Source organism: Watersipora subatra, chromosome 2 (genome assembly GCF_963576615.1).
Source record: "Watersipora subatra chromosome 2, tzWatSuba1.1, whole genome shotgun sequence".
NCBI lineage: Eukaryota > Metazoa > Bryozoa > Gymnolaemata > Cheilostomatida > Watersiporidae > Watersipora > Watersipora subatra.
Genome location: NC_088709.1, coordinates 67,998,878 through 68,023,638, shown reverse-complemented (window position 1 = coordinate 68,023,638; position 24,761 = coordinate 67,998,878).

Genomic DNA, 24,761 nt, shown 5'->3' with positions numbered 1-24,761 from the left:
CTAGATTATATAAGTGCAACCATAATTGAAAGCAAACAAAATGCAGGATGAGTTTGAACACTTCTTTGTCCACTTCATACTATTATGGTGGACAAGTTGCGCAGGTTCCGAGTCAGATGAGTTACCACTATTACTATAGCTTATGTCATTATTATTACTGCTAAAAATAAATACTCAATGTCACTCCTACTATTTCCCATTGGATAATCATCAAAATTCCATTGCTTTACATATTGTAAAACCTGCGTAGCTGTAATGCACCTAATCATCGCAAAGAAGAAATAGCTATAGAAATGTGTTTTTGCAAAGCAAAAATAAGGTCAGCGTAAGATGCAAAAATGTTATCTATTGGCTCAACACAAAAAGATGATAGTTTTCTTTTGATGAAGCGGAGACACGATAGGCTAATTATACAACTACTCACCAATCAAAAACATTCTGTACCAAGCCTACAAAAGCTTCTCCATTTCTGCAATCTTCTGCTTTTATAGGTATGTATAGTGTGCTACGATTTATAGAGTCGGCTTATAAGCAAATTCTTATAAATTCCCTGTTTCCAGGGCTGTTATTTTAGGATCATCCTGATCATCTAGGATCATCTTCATTTTAGGATCATATGCAGTACACACATACCACACAACTAATCATAGCATGCACTACACGCTATCACACAACTAATCATAGCATGCAGTACACGCTATCACACAACTAATCATAGCATGCACTACATGCTATCACACAACAAATCATGGCATGCAGTACACACATATCACACAACTAATCATAGCATGCACTACACGCTATCACACAACTAATCATAGCATGCACTACACGCTATCACACAACTAATCCACAAATTTTACTGAATGTTTCATGCTTGAAAAATATAGAAATGGCACTTGCGGAATGGTGCCCAAGAAAATGCCATCCGAATTATTCCATTTTAAATATTTTCTACACTTCTGTCATTCTAATATCAATTTGAGCAGTTTCGAGTGTGCTGCTGAGTTTTGTAATGGATAGGGAATAATGAGCTTTAAAAATATAGCACAAAGCAAAAACTAAGCTATATTGAGGCAGGTAAAAGTCGATCAAAAACAATTTACCAACTTAATACAAAACTTAAACAACTATGAATAACATTAGGGAATATATTTAATCATGAAGCGATTGACCATATACATGACAGAATTCATAAAGGCGAAGCTTTACTTACCAGCTCTTATCACTAATCGTAAACAAAATAGGTTGGACCTATCAGCTGTTAGATATTCATTATTTTAATATCTTTAGATGTATTTGTTTCTAGTATGTTTTACACATATGTATCCTTACTGTTTTGTATGTCTCACATTTCACATTTACTGAAAAGGTCGAAAACTCTTCTGAAAAAACACTGCACAAATAATGAACTGTTCGCAAACACTAATTCTATTCCACCAGTATCTAAAAAATCATATATTAATGGTGACATGATTGTGTTTATGAACAAGGAATTAGAAATTTTTTTCGAAATTAAGACAAGAAATGATAAATCAAAGGCGTGGCACATTTAGCTATTAATAAACTGTGCTCCCTCATTGTGAGCAGATCAGGTTAAGTCATGAGATTACCTTATTATGTTAACTAACAGAGATGTGTTACACTGTATAAAGTATGAAAGCAAAGCTACTGAGTTTGGCACGTGATGCAAAATAGACTTATGAAAAATTATAAATAGCCATAGATTTCACCTGCACAAAGACCTTTACAAATCCTAAATACTAGTAATCTATTTATCAAAACATCTCTTATTGGTAATAACACTTAAATACCATAATCACACCCAACTAATTTTTAACTAGTTGTGTATCAGCAATAAGGTTGATTCAATGAAAGAAGATGCTTCAAGACCAATGATCATGTGATACAATCATTCCACTCCAATAAGTTTGAAAAGGTTAACTCTTTGAATAGACTGGAGGAATGTGGGCTTAACTTTCAACTCCCTATTATGTGTTTAGCAGCGACGTCAACATGGATACTGGTAGTGGGTACCTGAGTGTATGGCTATCACTACTTTTTACCTATGGCTGTATGATACATGAAGGTATGTCTTTTTTTCATACTAGTACATAGAGATGTAGAGAGCTAAGTCGATGTAAGCTCAAAGCACCATGTACATGTAATCTCCCATCTCTCATGCTGTGTTTAGTAGTTTGCTAGTTGAGTTACATGATGTTCCTGTACTGTAACATGTGTTGTAATATTTTATTTGCTTGGTACGTAGAGTGCTGCTCTTATATAATAGGACACCTCTGCTTTTTAATGCAAAATCGTGCTTTAAACTTTGACGACTTTGTGTAATAAGTTCTCATAGCGATGCCACATCAAATCTACACAGCATATATCAGCAAAAAGAAATCATCCTTTTTTACTCAATTTTATTCAGTTTGCTTGATGAAAATTTTAGCACTAATTTGAAAGCCTATCATGAGCATATTACCAATAATAACCTAGTTTTTTCTTTTTTCTTCCTTTTCTTAGTGAAATCTTCTCTATGCTGTTAGGCTGGGAAATCCAGTTGAAAAACAATGTTGAAGGCATTATGTTCTACGCAAAGATATGACTTGATGCTGTAAAAGTGCAAGAGCGTACCAACAGAATTGTTAGTAACATAGTGCTATAATGAGGAAACATCTTAGCGCTGAGAAGCGTGCCATCATCATTCACCTACAAAAATCTGTAAAAATCGTTGTCAGAAAGATTTCTGAACAAGTTAGCACACCAAAGTCAACCATTGTAAATAGTATCACAAGATGGAAACTGGTTTAGCCGATGAGAGATGTGGTAGAAGGAAAAAGAAAAGCTACCACAAAAAAGCTGGGAGGGTTTTAACTGGATTTCCTTTCAAAAACAGATGACTAACCAATGTAGAGTTGAGTGAAAAATTATAAGAATTTACATGCACAGCGTTAACACCATCAATCATATAAAAATTCTCCTTAGAAATAGCCTCCATGGCTACAAAAAAAATCTTTTTTCACTCAACTTCAGAAGAGAGCAAGATTTCTTTGGGCAAAAAATCACAAGTTTTGGACAAAAGTACAACAGACAAAAGCGTTGTTTAGCGATGAGCACGTTTTCAAAACCACAGTGACAAAAATTTTGCTCGAAGAAAACCAAGTGAGGAATACAAACCTAAGTGCATTATTCTAACCATAAAACACCAAACGTCTGTAATGATATGGGCTGCTTCGCTGCTGGTGGTCCAACATGTTTGCATCTGACTGAGGGAAATATGAATGCAAAAAATATGGTGAAGTAATAGAAATAAAAATGGTTCCATTTGTGAAAAACTATAAATCTAAGTAAACTTTTTATTGGCGTTGAAAATAATTAAAAAGATGATGTTTTTCAATACATACAAAAAAGAAAAAAAAAGTACATTTGGTAAACACAATACCACTGTCATTTTCAAGTCATTTGTTTTGCATTTTAGCCTTGAGTTGAAACCTAATTGATGTTAGGGAATAATTGTACTTTCCAAAACCCATATTTCTAATCCATATCTTAGCACAAAACTAGAATGAAGGGTAGATTGTAGTTAGATTATTCCAGTAGCTAAATTCAAGATCTTCTATTACTAAATTAAGTACTTCTTTTGCATTGCTACTTTATTTGCTGTCAGCTACTCAAACTTCTGCTTTAGTCTTGCTGTTCATGCAATAAAAGTCTCAGCCAGAAGGTAAACTTGTGCCCAGTATACAGATTCAGCTACACATCCTCTTGTGGGAGCACATTGAAATAGTTTCAACCAAATTAGACAGGTTTTAGAAACTTCTAAAACTTTAAATCACTGAGCTCTCCAGACATTGGACTGAAAGCCGAGCTCTAAACTTTAAGATATTAACTGAAATTCTGCTCACTCTTTACCCAGAAAAAACTTGCTACAATGGAATTTTTATCAATGCTTTTGATTTTTTATGTTATTATTACTATTATTACAATTATTACTATTATTACTATTACGCTCAGCAGTCCAGTGCATTGTAAGAGATTGTCATGAGTAATCAATATATGAACAATTAACCCTTTCGCTTCCAAGTTAGTTTCTTTACCAGGACATATTTACATAATTGGTAAAACCTAATATTTGACAAGGGGTGTGTATAAATTGTCACATTTGTTTAACCACATAGTCTATAGAATATATTTTGATACAAAATTAACCATTGTAAAACTTTAAATTAGTTAATGCCATAAAAAATATCACAAATGCATTATAAATTGGGAACAAACAATTTTTTGGCTATTTCGAAAATACCGTGAGTGTTGGATTTAGTCGATTTATCAATATTATTACTGGTTGTATTGTATAAACAAGTGTATGTACTCACACAGAGTTGTGGGAAAAAAGCAAAGCTCTGTTTCTCGTTATAGTTCCTTATATACTAGCCAGTACTGCCTAATACTACTTAATCTTTCGGTTTTAACCGCTAGTTTTATCCAAACACCGGTACTGCTGCAGACCAAGTGCAACTGCTTTAAGCTCAAACACGAATATAGCCTGAGCCTCACAAACTCTGTAATACAACGTGCCCATTATTTTTGACCACACAACAACTACCAACGAGCACACTTTGTAACTCACATTACTTGTGTCGTTTGTTACCTGACTTTGTTAGGGTTGTCTCTATAGACTCTGCCTCTAGCTTGTCTGAGCCTGTATCACTGCCATAAATACTCTCTTTTTTAACGCCAACACCATCGACAGTATGCACCCTTTTCCGCATTACTCGGAATACTTTCACCACCAATACTTCTACAGTGACCACCGTCGCTATCAATACATCCGCCATCACTACTGCCACCAACAACATTTCCAACAACCCTTCCACCAACACTGGCTAGTCCGCAGTCTGTTGGTCAAGTCAATAATGACTCCTCAATGTCATCTTCCATATTTTCTATCCTAACCATGCTTTTCTCAATGGGGTGGTCTTGACAGACATCCTGTGGAGAAGCGTCTCTTGATTGTAACCAACTGCACAGAGATAGCACCACAGAGCTGGGTGCTGTCATAGGCCTAGATCTATCAATATTGGCCTACCAGTAACTGGTGCAGGTCTACTACCAGCAACCCTCCTCCAAACCTCGACTAACTGCTGTACAGCAACCCTGAATGCCTTGAAGTTCTCCAACTCGGTGACTGTTGCTTCACATTGCCTTTCAGTCTAGCCATTTTTTTCTCAAGCTTCCTCCGTGCTTCTTTTTTCTCTCTCTCACTCTCTTTTCTCTCCTGATTTGTCTCTCATAACCATTGCAGCCAAGCATTTCATTTCTAGACACTTCAGCTAAAACAACATACCTTATCTATTATGGATGTATGCGGCTACTTTTTCAGCACTTCTACTTACCTCAGCATGACTGCGTCTTCTAACATGCCTCAAGAAACACTTGCACCTAACTGGCGCTTTGAGCTGTACTTTTTGGACTACCAATCTTTTTACCACTGTCCTTGCACTGGATTCCGATATACCTTTATAATACTTCATTTTCTTGACTGGGTTCACTAGTCTGCAAATATCAATCTGTGCAATCGTTTTCCCTTTCAGACTTATTTGTCAGATTGACCACTTGACATCATCTGAAACATGACAACTTAATACGGCAGTAATCTGTCTCTTTGAAAACAACTTAAGTGGTTTAATACCACTAAACTCCTCAATAGGCTCAAGCTTGCTCTTGCATAAAGTTTTTTGCAAACAGCCAATAATTTCAGCTGCTTCAACTCAGTTATGCTCGAAAGGTTCGTTCTCAGTCCTTCTATCATGTAAACCTCAGCATACATAGTCCTGTGTTTACTTTTCAAATGAGCCACCACCACTCCAACTCTGCTCAACTCAATACTATCAGCACTTTCTAAATCAGTTGATAGCATCCTAAACAATAGGTGTAACCTAGTGGCTACTACCTCTGTTACTATTGACGCCTCAGTTTCAATATCAAATGTAAACTCAACAGACACTCCATTGACTTGCAAAAATTTCCCAATTTACCGGCCTAGTCATTGGTTCTCATCAGACTTACCAATAGAGCCAGAAAATTTACCACTGCTACCCTTGCTGCCAGCACTGTACCTCTCATCATGCCTATCTGTCTCTTGCTTCTTATAACAAGTGTTTCTCTCATACTTGTACATGCTGTAATCTCTGGGTACATTGCACTTATCCTTTACACAACAAGGGCCATCACTGCCCCATTACCTTTCCCGACTGCTATCTTGACCGCTATACTTCCAATCATTGCTGTTATGGCTACTTCCTTGCCTACTGCTGATACCTTGACTACTGTAATAGCTCACTTCTTTGCCCCAATCTTTGCACTTTTGGAATAAATGATATTGTTGCTTATAATAATAACATTTAATGGTGGAACAACTCCGCATCTCTTGCCCAATATACTTGCAAACGTAGCAAACTCTATTTTTACTACATATTCTACTATCTGATCCATGTCTAGAGACACACTGCTCTTTGCTATCCTTTTTTTACGTCCTTCTACTGTCCCTGTTCCCACTATTTTTTTACTCTTTGCCTCGTACCTGTTGACGTCTTGATCATTATTGCTCTCTCTATAATACTTCCTACTATCTCTAGAACCATCTCTAAAAAAATATATACTTCCCAAGTCATATCATCTATCACTCACTACCTCTAAGGTAATGTGCCCGACTGCTTTTGTTTGACACTCCTGCTACCTCCTAAATCTCATTTCTCAATTAACCAACACAAATCTTCCCTTTCATGAATCTGTCTCAGTTATTTGCTATCTCACGAGTCTTCATAGCTTTATTCAAAATATTCAAGTTAAATAATCATTCTTCATCAAACCTCTACTCACCTCTCTATCTCTCAACCCATCGGTTGCTACTACTAGTACAAACCTTACTCTACCAGCATTATTAGCTAGCTACCTCAGCTTATCTGCTCAAGCAAAAGAGAGAAAGAGAGAGGAAGAAAAAGAGAGAGAGAGGCAGAAGGAAAGAGAGAAAGGGAGAAAGAGGGAAAGGAAAAAAGAGTGAAGGAGAAAAACAGAAGAAAAGGGAGAAGGAGAGGAAGTGAGACAGAGGTAAGAATCGGAGAAAAGAAAAAGACAGAGGGAAAGAAAAGGAAACAGATGAGAGAAAAAGAGGAAGCAAGAAATTAAGAGAAAGAGAGAAGTATTAAGAGCAAAGGAAAGAGAAAAAGGGAGACATGAAGAAAAAAGAAAAAAGGAGCGGGGAAGAAAGAACACGAGAACAAGAAGAGAAAGAGCGACCAAAAGAGGTAGAGATACACAGAGAATCGGTCAAAATCATAGAATATTTTAAGGTAGAACAAAACTGAACATGGAATTTTTAAGGCAAAATGTGGTTTTCAGAATGCTGGACTCTCAAATGTCAAGTGATGCAATAATATAAAATATCACACACTTTAATAAAATAGATTATATAACATAACTACATAGTCTATTTAACTTAGGGTATTGTAAAGTTCTGTATAATTTATTTGCAGTATGTAATATAATCCCACGACCAAACAAGAGTGAAACGATTGATTGGGAGAATTATGATAAATGCACATGTGCACACAACTCTCGAAAAATTATATATTAACGGCCGTCACCAAACCCTTGCATCGAAATCCTATCAACAAATTTAACTATTTTTCAGTAAAGTCGTTTAGGTATAATACTGCTACAAAACGCATATAAACATATTTAAATATGTTACCAAGCCTTTGAAAGGTTACCGCAAATTCCTAAAACTAACCCATCTGATCGGATTATACATAAATAGACAGATTTATTAGGACGAAAATTGTCACAAAACGCTTGAAAAGCTTCGTTTAATAAAAGTTAAGACCGGAAATTGAAACGCCGAGCGACAGAGAATAGAACGATAAAGTCTTGCCACAAATCGCCACAAAACGCTTGAACAGCTTGGTTTATTAATAGTTTCGACTGACCTACGAAACGACAATAAAGCCGTGCGACAGATAGTAGAACTGTTTACTGTGTACTGTTTGAGGCATAGACCGATTTACAGGTACGTAAATGTGGTACACAGTTTATCAGCCTACATTTTTGTCCAATTACCGAAGGTTTTTCAAATTATCTAGAACATCAGCCAGATTTCTTTACATTTTATTTACAAGGTAGGGCATTATTACAAAGCCCTTTTATGACAAGAATATTTCTTTATTTCACTCCACTTTGCATAAAACTTCCAGACGCGTAAATGCCAACGCTGGCCCTCTGTTACATATCGCTGTCGAAACCATTTTACATTCATCCCAACACAACCAACTTTCAAACTGTATATTACACATCAGTTTGCCATTTAACTTTTAATATTGCATTTCAGAGATATAATAAACATATTTCTTTATTGTTGGCATTGCTGTTGTTAGTTAAATTACGTACAGTAGGTTAAGTCTACAGCTTGAATTAATATTTATTTTATTATTGTAAAACCTAAGTTTGAGATAGTTAAATACTTATTTTAGTAATATTTATTTCTGTTACACATCGTTGTCAAAACTGTTCTGCATTCGGCACAACCAACTTTCAAATTGTATATTACAATATATTTTACTTGTAATATTGCATTTCAGAGATATAATAAACATATTTCATTATTGCTGTTGTTAGTTTAATTACTTACAGTAGTTTAGGTCTACAGCTTGAATTAATATTTATTTTAACCTACTAGAAATTCCACTGTCATACAGCCCACGACCAATGTAATAATGGAAAAAAGAAAGGGTACTGTTGGTGGTTGAAAAAGTAGTTCTCAGCAGGAATTGACAGAGTATAATGTAAATGAGACTTGTTTGAGATGATAGAAAATAGATTTGAGGGAGCACGACTCTCAAAAGGCGCAACAGAAATAACAGAAATGTAACAGAAATAAATATTAATGAAATAAATAATTCACTATCTCAAACTTATGTTTTACAATAATAAAATAAATATTAATTCAAGCTGTAGACTTAAACTACTGTACGTAATTTAAATAACAACAGCAATAATGAAATATGTTTATTATATCTCTTATTATATTGAAATGCAATATTAAAAGTAAATGGCAAGCTGCCGTGTAATATACAATTTGAAAGTTGGTTGTTGGTTAAAATAAATATTAATTCAAGCTGTAGACCTAAACTACTGTAAGTAATTAAACTAACAACAGCAATAATGAAATATGTTTATTATATCTCTGAAATGCAATATTAAAAGTAAAATATATTGTAATATACAGTTTGAAAGTTGGTTGTGTTTAATGTAGAACGGTTTTGACAGCGATATGTAACAAAAATAAATATTAATAAGTTAAATATTTAACTATCTCAAACTTATGTTTTACAATAATAAAATAAATATTAATTCAAGCTGTAGACCTAACCTACCGTACGTAATTTATCTAACAACAGCAATAATGAAATATGTTTATTAAATCTCTTATTATATTAAAATGCAATATTAAAAGCAAAATGGCAAGCTGCCGTGTAATACACAATTTGGAAGTTGGTTGTTGGTTAAAATAAATATTAATTCAAGCTGTAGACTTAACCTACTGTACGTAATTTAACTAACAACAGCAATAATGAAATATGTTTATTAAATCTCTTATTATATTGAAATGCAATATTAAAAGCAAAATGGCAAGCTGCCGTGTAATACACAATTTGGAAGTTGGTTGTTGGTTAAAATAAATATTAATTCAAGCTGTAGACCTAAACTACTGTACGTAATTTAACTAACAACAGCAATAATGAAATATGTTTATTATAGCTCTGAAATGCAATATTACAAGTAAAATATATTGTAATATACAATTTGAAAGTTGGTTGTGTTGAATGCAGAACAGTTTTGACAACGATATGTAACAGAAATAAGTATTACTAAAATAAGTATTTAACTATCTCAAACTTAGGTTTTACAATAATAAAATAAATATTAATTCAAGCTGTAGACCTAACTTACTGTACGTAATTTAACTAACAACAGCAATGCCAACAATAAAGAAATATGTTTATTATATCTCTGAAATGCAATATTAAAAGTTAAATGGCAAACTGATGCGTAATATACAGTTTGAAAGTTGGTTGTGTTGGGATGAATGTAGAATGGTTTCGACAGCGATATGTAACAGAGGGCCAGCGTTGGCATTTACGCGTCTGGAAGTTTTATGCAAACTGGAGTGAAATAAAGAAATATTCTTGTCATAAAAGGGCGTTGTAGTAATGTCCTACCTTGTAGATAAAATGTAAAGAAATCTGGCTGATGTTCTAGATAATTTGAAAAACCTTCGGTAATTGGACAAAAACGTAGGCTGATAAACTGTGTACCACATTTACGTACCTGTAAATCGGTCTATGCCTCAAACAGTACACAGTAAACAGTTCTACTATCTGTCGCACGGCTTTATTGTCGTTTCGTAGGTCGGTTGAAACTATTAATAAACCAAGCTGTTCAAGCGTTTTGTGGCGATTTGTGGCAAGACTTTATCGTTCTATTCTCTGTCGCTCGGCGTTTCAATTTCCGGTCTTAACTTTTATTAAACGAAGCTTTTCAAGCATTTTGTGACGATTTTCGTCCTAATAAATCTGTTTATTTATGTATAATTCGATCAGATGGGTTAGTTTTAGGAATTTGCGGTAACCTTTCAAAGGCTTGGTAACATATTTAAATAGGTTTATATGCGTTTTGTAACAGTATTATACCTAAACGACTTTACTGAAAAATAGTTAAATTTGTTGATAGGATTTCGATGCAAGGGTTTGGTGACGGCCGTTAACGGATAGTTTTTCGGGAGTTGTGTGCACATGTGCATTTATCATAATTCTCCCAATCGATCGTTTCACTCTTGTTTGGTCGTGGGACAACCAACTTTCAAATTGTATATTACACGGCAGCTTGCCATTTACTTTTAATATTGCATTTCAATATAATAAGAGATATAATAAACATCTTTCATTATTGCTGTTGTTACTTAAATTACGTACAGTAGTTTAAGTCTACAGCTTGAATTAATATTTATTTTATTATTGTAAAACATAAGTTTGAGATAGTTAATTATTTATTTCATTGATATTTATTTCTGTTACATTTCTGTTATTTCTGTTGCGCCTTTTTAGAGTCGTGCTCCCTCAAATTTATTTTCTATCATCTCAAACAAGTCTCATTTACACTATACTCTGTCAATTCCTGCTGAGAACTACTTTTTCAACCACCAACAGTACCCTTTCTTTTTTCCATTAATACTTTGGTCGTGGGCTGTATGACAGTGGAATTTCTAGTAAGTAATATAACCATGGAAACTACTAATTATTTGAAAGGTGAATACCATGTTGGTCTATCACAACATTTTGAAAGTTATTGCACAGCTAGGTAGAGACGTGAAAAAACCATTGCTTGAAAGTCTTGCAACAGTAAGACAAAGCACATCAGAAGGCATCAGCGAAGCTATTTAATTTATCAAATAAGTTTTAATGTGCAGGTGAATGTCTTTTGCTATTTGCATCAGTCACATGACCATCATAAAAGGTTGTTTTGAAGAAACAATGTGTTGCATTTTCACTTTGCTGCTTTTTGAAGATTAACTATTTAATTTTTTGTTGTATTTGTGTTCTACTTGTGCTCCAACTTACAAGTGCGTTACAACTTACAACCAATTGTGTTCTACTAGCAAGAGCACTGTTATTCTATTCATCTTGAGTGATAGATGATTTTAAAAAGCAAGCTTAAGATCGGGGATTCGCATGACTTGATGTAGCAGTGGATATAAAGAACATACAAAGTGCTGACAGTAATACAGCACTTACATGCATGGCTAATGCTTATACCATACACCTAACCTTTTACATTTTTAACACTTTTTATACTCTCGGCTGTTAATATGCTTTTGCTGCCCAAGACCTCCTTCTCTTTAACATTTTAGATTTGAAATATTTGGGCGTATGCTATTGGATGATATAAAGATACATTTTACCACTATTTTAGTGAGCTTGGTAAAAGCCACTTTAACCACCCCAGACACTGAAACCATGTTAGTCACTTCAGCCACTTCAAACACTGAAACCGATTCAGATGCTGAGACCATTCTAAGAACATCTTTAATTCAAGCTACAACAGAGATTGGTAACTTTTCTACTTCTGCTAGTTGACCTGTTTAGCTGATTTGATATCAACTCATATCGTTGAGGAAGATGCAAATAGCAGACTAGAAAACTTATAACCAATAGCTCAACAGAAATAGTTTAAAATCATCATGAAGAATGTTTTGGCAAACTACATTAGCAAACTACACTGGCAAACTACAAACTACTGTATTTAATTACAATTATTTCAAAGATACATGAAAAGGGGAAGGTATGCTCATGTTAAATAAAATGTAAAAGTGAAGCAGTTTAAAAAAATGAGGAGTTAGTAAAGATTTTATAAAAACATCTTACGTGAAAAAAAACATCCTCATTGCTGCTGCATAATAAAAAACTGTTTGAGCATATTAGAAAACTTCTATGACAGTTATTTTGTATATATGTTTCAATCTGAACTGAATAGTATGATTTTTATCAAAGTTTCAATGTATTCTCAGGTCAGACTCTGAAAGGATTTAGGGCATAAAATTAGTCAAATAATTAACCAAAGCCAATACAATTTTGTTTCCCTGCAAATAAACTAGCATTTCTAATAAAATTTAACCAAGTGCAAGGCTAACTAGTACAAGCAGTTCATAGTTTTATGTACCCATAGCACAAACTTCTCTAGTTTTGTTGTCAGTGTATTAATTTTTATTTGCCTTACACTGCAAATTTAGGCAGCAAATAATATATGCCAATAAAATATGATGGGATTTAATGATTAGGGAATCAGCATGCTTTGGGAACTCAAAAGTAGCCTTCAGTTAAAGTACAGTTACAACTGAGTCTCCTGTGAATGTGTAATTTCGATTACATATACCGAAAAGCCTCATGAGATGCTCACATATAAGTGCCAGCTTTACTTAAGTGTGACCTCTAGTACAACACCTATATATAGGGAAAGGTTGAAAAAAAGACCTCTGATAAAACACTGTTATGGATGTAGGGAAAAAGCTGACAAGTAGTGCACTGGGCAATCAAGTACATGTTTTTGTTAGCGGCTTTATTAAGGTTTTCCTTTAAGTATACAAATAGTTTCTGTAATTTTTAGATTTTTAAAACAATAAAATTTGCAGCAAAGAATAACTAATTAAAGTTATTGAACGTTAGCTGGGAGATTGGTAAGTTGGTAAAAGATCTTGATTTGGTAAATGCACATTCGTCAAATCGAGATCGATATTTCAGTATTGAGATTATTCTGTCTGAGCACAAGCATTTGTTATGATGTTTGGGATATTTCAATACTTTTGTTAGCTTTTAAAAAAAAATTGAGGCTGAAACTAAGAACTTGTACAGCCAGTGAACGGTTTACAGCAACATGCAAATATATTAGAATAATCAAGCTCCTTGTATCTTACACCAACAGAGAAATTTCTAAACTCATCCATTATGATATAAATAGAGCAGCTTTGCCAAAACTCCACTATATTGACAATTTTTATTGGTAAAATCAATAAGAACAAATAAACAATATTTTTTGGTATTCTTGTTTTATATGCTCAGAAAACATAGGAAACACACAACTCTTTTTAATTCATGGAATAAAAAAGTTGGTAAAATCTGCACCATATATGGTTTATTTACATCTTGCCTTTATGTTAAGCACTGAGAGATTACAAAAATGTGAATAAGATTAGGGATGAGCATGATACAATTTAGCAAATAATATGAAAAACATAATCCTGAGAGTCATAAAGATATTGTCTTATGGCACATTATGAGGCCCGCCACTAGGCCTTTCCAGTTTTTATTGTAAAGTCATTTTATTCTTTTGATTGTTAATATGTTAATAACAAGCCTGGTTGCAGCCAAACCAACCATTGAAGACATGCCAATCACTACAACCACTTCAACCACTACAACTACCCCAAACACTTTCATCAATCTAATTACTGTAACAGAGAAAGGTAACTTCTTTACTTCCACTAGTTTATTTTTTTAGTTTTACATCCAACACTGAAATCTGGTTTGTGTAGTTTCTTGTATCAGCTTTTGCTACAGACTACAAGCCGAAGTTAGCAGTAACTCACTTGTTTAAGTGACCTAGTTTAATTCAAGGTCGGCCTAATATCACTTGTAAATACTGGCGGGTGGTTTGCTGCTTAATACTTTTTGCAATAATGAGCAAAGTGTACAAAAGTTTGTACGAGCGTAAGACAAGCTATATATATATACTAGCTGCATTACTCGTCTACAGGAATAGATTCACGCGCAGCATAAGGTTTATTGAGAGTTGTCTTTGATACTGTAAAACAACTCCAAATATGCAGTTACATCTCCCTCTCTCCATCTCTCCCTCTTTCCCCTCTCTCCCTCTCCCTCTCTCCCTTCTCTCTCTCTCTCTCCCTCTCTCTTTCTCTCCCTCTCTCTCTCCCCCCCTCTCCTCCTCGCTCTCCTTCTCTCCCTCTTTCCCCTTTCTCCCTCTCTCCGTCTCTCCCCTCTCTCTCCCTCCCTCCCTCTTCCCCCTCTCCCTCTCTCTCCCTCTCTCTGTCTCTCCCCTCTCTCTCTCTCCCCTCTCTCTCTCTCCCCTCTCTTCTTCGCTCTCCCTCTCTCTCCTTCTCTCCCTCTTTTCCCTCTCTCCCTCTCTCCGTCTCTCTCCCTCTTTTCCCTCTCTCTCTCCCTCCCTCTTCTCCCTCTTTCTCTCCCTCTCTTTCTCCCCCCTCTCCTCCTCGCTCTCCCTCTCTCTCCTTCTCTCCCTCTCTCCGTCTCTCCCTCCCTCTCTCTCTCTCCCTCCCTCTCTCCCTCTCCCTCTCTCTCCCTCTTTCTCTCCCTCTCTCTCTCCCCCCTCTCCTCCTCACTCTCCCCTTCTCTCCCTGTCCCCCCTCTCTTTCTCCCCCTCTCCTCCTCGCTCCCCTTCTCTCTCTCTCCCTTTCTCTCCCTCTCTCTCTTCCTTAGTTCAACGCAACACATGCGGATAGACAACATTTTTGGTTTTTCTGTCGGGCGTATGAAGAAACAGTTTTCGGCGTGTGCCTACTTTTGAGCAGGCGACGTATAGCTGGTCATGGCTGATGCAGGGTGACAGTAAGTCGATAGCAGCTGCTCTCTTTCTTTTCACAATAGCGTATCACAACGCTCAGAGTACTCGTGAAAGTTCTGTAATAGTAAGTTACAGTAGGCCTACTCGTAGCTGGAAAAAAAATTAGTAACTCGGCTGCTGAAGGAAATGAACATGACCCACTATCATGAACAGCGGGAAATCCAACGTTATTAAGTAGTGGAGATATGGCAATTCATAGACAATACAACATCGTATAAGAAACACTTACCTTTTTGATGTGGAAATTTAGTAGGTGAGAAATGCGTTTTTCCAGTGGCTCCAAGAAAGAAATGTTTACGTGACTTTCTCGGTACACGTTGGCAGTAAATATTAATTGCATGTAAATAACTACTCGTTAATTTATTCTATTTAATGAATAGTACATTTGTATAGCTGTATAGACACCTTTGTATAGGCCGCAGAACTCAGGAAAGGTGCTTTTAAACACGGCAGAAAATTTGCCGTTTAAAAAGCGTGCTAACCGAGGATTTCGGTTAATGCGCTCGAGCGGTGAAAGAAAAACAACAGAATCGCCACACCTTTATATAAGCCGCTTGGCTCAAATCGACAGAGAAAAGTAGCAGCTAATAGTCCATATTATGAAATTACGATATTACGATAATTAGTACTCATATTAATTCGGTTGGCTTCATTCGACCGAAATTCGTACGACGATAAAAGGAAAGACCACTCTATAAGGCGGACAATCAATCAGATACACAGACAACGATTGCCGTTTATATAGTAGGTAGAGAACAGCGTTTTTCTAGTGGTTGCAAGAAACAAATGTTCACATGACCTTCCCAGTACACGTTGGCCGTAAATATTAATTAGATGTAATTTACTACTCATTAATTTATTTAAAGAGTAGTAAATTTTATTTAATTCACTACTAATATTTACTACTAATTTAATTTTACTACTTACTCATACTTATTAATTAAGTTTGCTTCGTACGATCAAATCGAAAAAAAAAACCGCCATATAATTTATTTATACTGCTCATATTTGGGAGTTATCGGTGACTCAATATATCGAGAAGACAACTCATACTATTAACATATCAGTATTTATCGTCCATCCCTACGATGAATAGCAGGTTACGTATTATAATAGAGGCGTGTACTAACCGGAGATTCCCGTTAATGCGCCCTAGCGGCAAAAAAAACCACAGAATAGACACGCCCTTATATAAAAGTAGCGGCTAATAGTCGGAAAAGTACGGTACTCTATAAAGCGGACAGACAGATAGACAGACAGATAGACAACGATTGCCGTTTATATAGTAGATAGATATACAGATAATGGTTGAGACTTCACTGATATAGTGCTCAAAGTTGTCCACCGAGCCTGTATAAACACAAATATGGAAAATTTTTTAGCAACAGTTTATGACTAAAAGTTTCATACTGCATGCAGTAATCATCAGATGCTATTGTGAAGTGAAGACTTTACGATAGCATCTGATGATTACTGCATGCAGTATGAAACTTTTAGTCATAAACTGTTGCTAAAAAATTTTCCATCTTTGTATTTATATATATATATATATTTATATATATATATATATATGTATACATGTATATATATCTATATATATCTTACTTATATATATATCTACGCAGAAACCAACTTTTCCAGACTTTACAAAGTTTTTTTTCTACCCTTTTTGCTAATGTGTCATTTTGCATCATTTCCTATTTGTTATTTTGTTCATGATCATTATGTTGTAAGCATGCGTCTAAAGTTAAAATAATCTTGACCTTGACTGAATTGAGCATAACTTTTTATTGTTTTCATCATTTCCAGATATCATTGTTTTTTCTTGCAGAGACAAGCAGCATTATCACTCCCAACAGTAACTACCAAATAGCAGTGGGTACTGGAGTGGGTGTACCTATCTTAGTCATTATAATTGTTATACTGGCTTATGTGATAGTCAAAGTCAGAAAAAGGTTGGTAAAATAAACATGTTCTGTACCAACCATAATTCTGCACTTCAATTGTTTCTTGCATAAAGCATATCGTTAAGGTAAGGCTGTGATTTGATGTCGCAATGGAATTTTTAAGATTCAGGTGAACGACCTAATGTATATTTTTGGATTTGTTTGCTTTTTCTAAAAAAACTGATTATTTCATTTGTGTACTATTTTCACTCTCAATCTTTTTAATATTTACAAGTATGATGTATATATTTATATCATATATCATGTTTATATACACACATGAGCATGTATATAATAATTACTAAAGCATTTTGCTAAATAACTCAAGTTTATTTTGTACAGCTTTTTATTAATACAATCTAAATTATATTACTATTGCTGCAGCTTTAACCTTGGCCATGGGTAGAATTACTGGCGTTTGAGTTCTGTTTTCATCAAACTTGCCTGAATACTAGAAAGGGAGTTGGAGTGCTTCATCATATAAAATAAAACAAAGGAACATAATTTGAAATACCAAATATGAAAAATATAATTGTATGCAGTTTTTTAAAATTCTTGCTCACATTCCAGAACATACAGTTAATTGTTAGACAGATGTAAAATGGCTTGATCTTATCTACACTTTTTAGACATCCGAAAAATGAAGTGAATGTAGAGATGAACATCAGTGGTTCCGAAATACCATCTTCTACATATGAAATACTGAAAGGTAAGTCACCTTCCAAACTAAGTATAAGTGCTACTAAAAATACTAGTAATGATTCAATAAATGTTATGCTCTACAGTATTTGAGCATAGCTTGATTGAAATGTAAAAAACAGACATGACACAATTTGCTAAATTGGAAAGAGGAAAAATTTTGCTGAGAGATTATCATATGAACATGACATAAAATATAAATATTTCTAAGATGTTCTGTTGTAGTTCTGAAGTCTTTTCTTTAATCTTTTCAGCAAGAGAAATGCAAAAAAATAATTAAAATTGGACCAATTAAAAAACATTTAATATTGAATATCAGTTCAAAGTCATTAAAAACAGGATAAGACCAACGTATTGTTTTGTTTGCAGCAAACAAAGGCAATGCAGATCATGTTTACAGTAAAATAGACCCAAAGCCTGTGACTTTCTCCGAGACCTCTTCATGCACGGATATCAGACCAGAAGCGGTTTCAGTGTCTAATGAAGGTATATTTATTTTTAATACTTTTCTTGCGGCACTTACCAAAGATTGAATAATTTATCATGATATTGCCTCTTCAATAAAGCTAGATCAGAGGTTTTATAAGGATATTAAAATGAAATACTTATCCTGTATACTTATAGAAAAGTAGATTTATGAATAACCAACAATGAATACATGCATAAATATTAACAAATATAATATGTAATTCTAATATATTTAAAATATATACAAAAAGTACATACGAATAAATTTTGATAACGATTTTATAAACTTTAAATCTATTTATAATAAAACTATTTTATGAACCCTAAAGGTGTACATCGTAGCTCTGCAGGTATAAAAAAATATATCTATTATTTATTAATATATACATACGTAACTGTTAACAAATAAAATGAGTGATTCTAATTGATATAAAACATAAACCAGAATATATAATTAAAAATTCCCCTGTTTTACAGCCCACCAAAATCATATTGGAAAAAACAAAGGGAAAAAGTTGGTTGAGAAATGCAATATTAGCAGTCAAATGGCACTGCAGTGCAATAGGACAACTGCAATGGTAGCTGTAATGCACTGGGTGTGGATGTTATTATGTACAAGAAACAGCAATAATGAGAAGAAAAGATTATATGTTTATATCTCTCCGCCTGCAATAGGAGAAATGCAATATTGGCCAATATTAGAAGTAAAATTCACTGATGTTATTAGAATAACCAATATTATTAATATAGTAATAATATAAAACCAATACACAATTTTGTTTACATTTTAAAACGTCATAACTAACAATATCACGAAGTTGGGATATTTATATAGATTTTTTAAAAATCTGTACTACGTATTCATTGTTCTGTAGTCATCCAAAGTTATAATTAATTATTGTAATAATCTCATAAGAACCGTTAGAAAAAATATCATCATCATTTCCTTTACTTACACTGCTTTAGACATCAGTTAGAATACCAAAGTACTCAAAAGTGTCCAAAATGTCAGTTAATTTGAAATCTGCAAAAAACAAACAATTATATTTCAGTACTTCTACGTTAATTACAGAAACCTTCGGCAATTGAACTATGCTATAGACTGGTGAAATATGCACGTTATTTTTCCGTGAAATGCGCACGATTTAATCGTTCTATTCTCTGTCTCTTGACGTTTTAATTTCCGATTGAACTTTTATTAAACCAAGCTTGTCAAGTGTTTTGTAAGAAATTTCAGCCAAATTAATTTGTCTATTTGTGCATAATCCAATCAGATGGGTAAGTTTTAGGAAATTGCGGTAACCTTTCAAAGGCTTGGTAACATATTTAAATAGGTTTATATGCGTTTTGTATCATTATTATACTTAAACGACTTTACAGAAAAATAGTTAAATTTGTTAATAAGGTTTTGTTACAAGGTTTGGTGACAGCCGTTAACGGATAATTTTTCCGGAGCTGTGTGCCCATGTGCATTTATCATAAAACTCCCAAACCAATCGCTTCGCTTGTGTTCTGGTCGTGGGAATATTGAAACTGATTCTATAATCATTAAGAATAGTTATAATAAAACTATTTTATGAATGTTGGAAGTGTAGCTATTAGCTCTGCAGGTATAAAATGTACCCACTCTACCTATAATTCTGAGGTTAGTTACATAATTATGCTAAGTTATGAGCTATTGATTCATATTGTCATATATACTGTGCTATCGAAAATGAGAATTTGTTAGTGTTTGTGTAAAAGTATTACATTCATTGTTGTAGAATTGTGTGATAGACTTTTGACAATATCAATATAAAACTGTTGAAAATTAAATAATTTAAAATGAAGCCTAACACCAAGTCTCCATCAGAACAAAAAGTGACCTCACAGCAGGGTAACGTGAGGATTGTTTTATTTGCAGCAGACGGAAACGATGAAGCTCATGTTTATTGTGAAATAGGCATAAAACACCCTGTGACTTCTTCGAAGGACTCTCCATACATGAATATCAGACCAGGAGTGGCTAATACAAGTAGGTTTAGTTTTAGTAATCTTCTTTTGGCACTTATCACTGACTAATATCTAATTGTTCAACCAGAGCTAGATAATTTGTAGAGACAAGGAATCCTTCTCATGTGTGGGCACAGAGCGATAGATCTTCTCATGTGTGGGCACAGAGCGATAGATCTTCTCATGTGTGAGCACAGAGCGATAGATCTTCTCATGTGTGAGCACAGAGCGATAGATCTTCTCATGAGTGGGCACAGAGCGATAGATCTTCTCATGTGTTGGCACAGAGCGATAGATCTTTGAATATCAAAACATGAAATCAAATTAATTTTAGTAATTCGCAGCCCTAGCTAATGTTTTAGTTTAAAGCTTTTGTTTTTGATTTTTTTTTGAATCTCAAAAAAGACTTTTATGTAAAAGTCTTTGCATACCTGTACCTTGTCTAGCAATATTTATATTTTAATAATTGGAAAAAACTTCACAACAAAGGATATTTGAATCACTATTGACATAGCTTGCAATCAGTATTTATAGAGTTACTCTGCGTCTACGTGTATGCGTAAGAATTGCAATGTTTGTCTGTTATTTTTCCTTCAGCTGGCCAGTTATAGTGATAAAGTTTTAGCAACCAAAAACACCTTTGTACTAGATTTGAACTCGCAACACTCAGATCGCAAGACTGCTAACAAGCGGGTGTAACCACAAGTCTAAGCCATTCTAGTGATTCTATTACTCATCAAATACTGTATATCCCCTTCGCGAATTTTTTATTATTAACTATAACGTTTTGCTTTTGTTATTTTTTTGAAGTTTTGTAAAAGCTAAGTTTTTTAATATAATCTTTATACTATATATTACGACCTAATATTTTAATTCATAATTTCTAAATGTGCCGTTTCAATTTTAATGTGCCCCTACACTCATACATTCGGTTTTGGTAAATCTTGTATTAGTGTATTGACTGCACACAATTGTATTGTATAAATTTTATTATTTGGAGTAGGAGTGGCTTGCACATTTTCTCTCCATTTGGTGAAACAAAGTATCAGACAGAAAGACAATTATCTCAATCTTACCGTTGTACTACTATTTCGAGGTACCAGTATTGTCCATAAAAAACTTTGAATACATCGAGCTTTTGCCACAAAAAAGCATTTTTATACACGCAATTCCATGTACCGATTAATTTTTTTTCATAATTCATTTAAACTAGACAAAAACGTTTTTATTTCATGATAAGAAGTTTAAAAGTTAAAATGGTAACCGTTCTATATGATAAATGAAAGTAGGTTTTCTGTGCAAAGGCTTTTTATTACTCGTCCACCAAAACTTTGAATACTTTGCCTTTCTCATTATTGCTTAAAATTTTAACATTCATTCGACTTTGATTATAAAAATATGTATGTTTAAATCTGAAGACTAATAAAACTTAAATTAAATTGACTATGTATAACTCTATCACACACCATCTATTGATTTAATGTATATTTCTCCCCTGTTACATTGACAGGTGGTCAAGAGATGAAGACACAGAACTACGAGAACTTACAGTATCCAGATAAATAAAATCCTAAATAAACTAGAGTTTTTATAAATTGATATTTGCATTTGAATCTTGTAACTTCTTAATATTCGGACCACACGCATTGCTGTTTGTGGCAAAACTCCTATTTTTGCTATAAACTCATCTGTTGTAGTGCTGAAATTGGCTTACTTTATATGTATTGTTAATTTGTTACTTAGTTTAATAAATATTTAATGTAACTATAAGTTTTAGTGAACAGATATTAAAATAAATGTCCATATCGACCAATCTTGAATAAATCATGAGCAAAGCCTGTTGTGATTGGTTACATATTAAATAAAGGAAGTACTTTGCTGAAGAGCCAAATTTATAGAGGCCAAGAAAGTAACTTTTGCTTGTGAGATAGACTTTGAGATAGGATGTGAGATCATTCTATAAGGAGCACTGTATCATAAGGAGCTCTGTACCATAGGAAGTATTGTATCATAGGAAGCACTGTATCATAGGGAGCACTGTAACATAGGGAGCACTGAATCATAGGGAGCAATTTATCATAGGGAGCACTGTATCATAATGAGTACTGTATCATACGGAGCACTGTATCATAAGGAGTACTGTATCATAGAGAGTACTGTATCATAGGGAGCACTGTATCATAAGGAGCACGGTATCATAGGAAGCACTGTATCATAGGGAACAGTGTATCATAATGAGCACCGCATCATAGGGAGCACTGTATCATGAGGAGCACTGTAACATAGGGAACACTGTACCATAGAGAGTACTTAATCATGAGGAGCACTTTATCATAGGGAGTACTGTATCATAGGGAGTACTGTATCGTAAGGAGCACTGTATCATAGGGAGTACTGCTCAGATCTGCACTAAAATCCTGCTGCTCTGACAATTATAGCGGCTCACTAACTTAGCCACTGTATCCACACTCCACTCTCATATATTTGTGTACATATATTATTTGCCTCTGCCTCCCAGTTTAAACTGAACTTCCTATGCATGTCGTTTTATCAATTTAAATATTAGGTGGTTTCATAATCAGACAGCAATTAGCAGCCCACATCTGCTGTATACTTAGGGAACTTGTTGCTTTATCAAGAAATGGGCCTGTAGTGGTGATATCAGTGTACCCACAAAAGGCACACAACAAAGTATATAACTAGTCTACACACAGGTTGCACCGCATTAAATAATGCACAAAAAATATTCCTTTTGAAAGCGTATAACTATTTTGATAATGAAATAATATTGCTCAATACTGTTATATACCAAGCATATACATAACTGTCTTTATTATCATGTTCAAAATATTTCCTCTTTCTCCAGCAAGAAGCTGGTTTACTTCTTTTGAGTGTAAAAGCAGACCGTGGAATTAAGTGTATGGGGGTTGATTATCGCTGCTTCTGTCACTATCATGATTGTATTGAATATCATTCTAATACTTCAATATATATAGTAAGTATATCTTTTTTATAATAATTATTGCAGAATTTGTAGTATACCAAGCGTTTGATGCCAAAATAAACTGAAAAATATGCTTTTATACTATAAATTGTTGGCTTGTATTCAACTATGGATTTAGATTCCGGTCTTCATCTGAATCACTATTGTCTTTAAAGGTCTCTAAATCACTATCATCGGCATCAATCATATCAGGTATGTTTTCCACTCTAATACTTCTCTTACGTAAGCCAAAATTTTCAAGTTGTAGCCTTTTTAAAGCATTAGACCCACAATGATAAATAAATGCAGGGAAAATTACAGGCAACATAGTTTCATACAGCTTCCTATTTCTAATCAAATACTAGCCTATGTCACCCAATAAGGACATGCAATGACTTTAAAAAATAGGCTAACAAACGTGCTATACCATGAACAAAATCATAATACAACTATCAAGTTCATTTCATTAAGGGTGCTTTGCTGTAGACAGGCCCTTCATGGTGTGATCTTCTCAATTGCTAGAATTAAACATTTCATGTGCTTTTTTGAGAAGGCTTTTCCGTATCTGTCTCCGACTTTTCTGTCAAGGCTGCCTCACTTGACATAAGGTGCACTTTGTCTCTCACTTAACATAAGATGTCTAGTCTGACATCCTGTTGACCTGCTGCTTGGCAGTTCTGAGTGCTAACCTCTACATATAAGCAACATATAACAGATCAGTACGTATGTAATAAAGTAAGGTTTATTTATAAAAATTATTAGCATCGATGCCTTTGAATATTGATACCAGAAAATTTGCTAAACTTGATGTGATCTCCAAAAGCAAAAAATATAATTTGTAAAAACATCATGTCAATAGAAAGAGCCTACGTTAGACTGAAACTATTGTGTTAGAGTCAATAAGAGCGATTCAAAGAGAGATGTTGATTTAGGACTATTGATCTTGTGCTGGAAGCATTATACTCTAGTCAAATTGAATGGGCTTTCACTTCTTTGAATATACTAAAAGGATGTGTATATAACCCTGCAGCTACTAGTGTGCTGAGAGTAGTCTAGTCAAGATGGAGACTGGGAGTGTGTACACGAGTATATGGTTATCAATAATAGTTACATATGGATACATGTTACATACAGGTAAGTCTTTTTATACTGGTACATAGAGAAGCGCTGAGTCTGTGTTAACTCAAAAAGCAATATCCTCTCCACTCTCAGGATGTGTTTAGTAGTTTGCTAGTTACAACTTCATGCAGTTTATATGCTATAAACTATTTTAATGTTTGGGGTTTTTGCAAACAATATATCTCTTCTCCTCTAGATAATCACTTTTGATATCCACAAATTGATAAACATTTTAATCTGGTTTTGAAAACTGCGTTCACACCAGCCGGTTTCATGCCCATTATCTAAACTATTTGACTTACTGGTCAAGAATCGCCTCTTGTGAAAAGAACAAATAAGCTTCA